Below are 2,089 nucleotides of genomic sequence, written 5' to 3' on the forward strand. Positions count from 1 at the left end.
ATGGCGCCCAAATCTTTTTTTTTTTGTACTTTTGAATCATGATAGGAAATGTGGACAAATTAAAATATCATATTTAAGCGTATTTTACGACCAAGCAAAGCTGGGCGCCTCCCTCTCGATAGTTTTTTTTTTTTTTTTTTTTTTGATATATTACTAAAAAATCGATTTGTCAACTCTATCTTAACTAGCACCATATAATCTCTCTCTCTCACACACACACACACACACACTTATTCCGTATCTTTTCTTTATTTCTAACTTTTATGTTCTTATCTTCATTTAACAGTGTAAATATCTCTTCCTCTCGTTTTTCAAACTTTTCAACGCTTTAATTTGTAGTGATGAAATGCCAATTTGACACTTAAGAGTAAGGGATCTACAAATAAAAGTGGTTCTAATAATTTATTCATTGGCCCTTAAAGGGCTGTGATGGTACAATAAGAAAATGGTAACTAACTGGGCCCAGTATATCAACTCAACGCATTAGTGGTTCTCCCCTCCCTCCACCCTCCCCCTCAGTCTTTCATTCTCACTCTCCCCAACTAATCTTACTTGGAGTCAAGCAAATCTGTTATACATGCACTTATATATATATATATATATATATATATATATATATATATATATATATATATATATATATAGCATAATCACGTTGACACACCAGTTCACGTCAGATCATCGAAGTTAAGCAACGTTGAGCCTGGTTAGTACCAGATGGGTAACCATTTGGGAATTCTAGGGGCTGTATGTGCTTTCCGCTTATCTCGGCATTTGTTTCCAGTCGTCCTGTACATACACTTCACTTGCCACTGGTATTTAACAATGTCGACTGAGGAGAGGTGTGGTTGGAGATTGTGCACCTCCTGCCACAAAAATTTCAGGCGCAGGCACCCCTTCGTGGCTATCCATAGTCTGTCAAAGACTGAAGGAGCCCCCTCCCCATATTTCCAGTTCCACCTTTAGTTTTTTTTTTTTTTTAATTTTCTTATGGATTTATATGGGTCTCTGATGAGTTGTTTGGTCACTCTATATTTTGCTAATCTATAAATATAAAAGCAAAAATGTTTGTGTGTGTGTTTGTGCGTTTTCGTGTATGTCCAAGAAAGGCTTTTTTTCCGAGAACCCATCGGTCGCCTCACAACTTCTTAAAACTTTTTATATCGGGGTCGCCTGTCTATTTAATATGCCCGACTTTCAAAAGATAAATATTCAACAATTTTCGATCACTGCATGTGCATTAAGCTTTTTCGTATAAAAAAAAAGAAGCGAACAGACTCGCGGTAAATAAAACACTGTCCCGCACTCAAAGTTGGCGTCATTAACTCATCAAAAACGGGCACCTGCGAAGTCACACGTTTATTATTTTCTAACTGCGCGTCAAGGCTTCGTTTTTTATTAAAACTATCAACAATTTTTATTTTCATTTACCCAAAAACATACACACCTACAAACACCCAGGCAATGCCGGGTACCCCCCGCTAGTCTATTATATAAAAGCGAAACAGCGTGTGTGTGTGTGTGTGTGTGTACTTTTTTTGTATGTCTGGAAAAGGCTTTTTTCGAGGGGGGGGTTACCAACTTTTTATATACTCCCTAGATTATAATATCTCCGATTTACGAAAGGAAGTTGTCTCTATCTTTTATTTGAGCGACTTTTACACACTATTTTCTCACTATTTCTTCCTCTCCGCATATTTGTTTGGCTTTTCCATATAAAGGCGAAACTGAATCCGTATAGCAGGGACGTCCAGAAAGCAATGAGCTTTGATCAATGCGAGGAAATCATATCAGACAATTGCTATTCATTTAGACACTCCCCTTTTTATCGGGAGTTATTTTTTTTCCCAACATCTTGGGGAAACAAACAAATATGCAGAAACTGGCTTGCAACCAAAGTTAAGCATAGGATTTCATTCCCCTATGGTGTGATATTTAACTTTTTCATCCTTTAATTTCAGCCGTTCTTACTTCCTCTGCCCTCTTAGCGTTGCGGTAAGTTATCAAGTTATCACTTTCTTTTCAGCCTTCGCCTCAAGGCTTCGGGTTCAAGCCTACCTGCCTACCAAAACTTTTTTTCCTTCCCCCC

General features: G+C 37.6%; 1 pseudogene; it reads left to right on the top strand.

Annotated features, from left to right (window-relative positions):
* Nucleotides 1-637: 637 nt before the first annotated feature.
* LOC145240415 (5S ribosomal RNA) lies at nucleotides 638-754 on the top strand (annotated as a pseudogene).
* Nucleotides 755-2,089: the final 1,335 nt, after the last annotated feature.

This window comes from Euprymna scolopes, chromosome 19 (genome assembly GCF_053919585.1).
Source record: "Euprymna scolopes isolate OS-2025 chromosome 19, ASM5391958v1, whole genome shotgun sequence".
NCBI lineage: Eukaryota > Metazoa > Mollusca > Cephalopoda > Sepiida > Sepiolidae > Euprymna > Euprymna scolopes.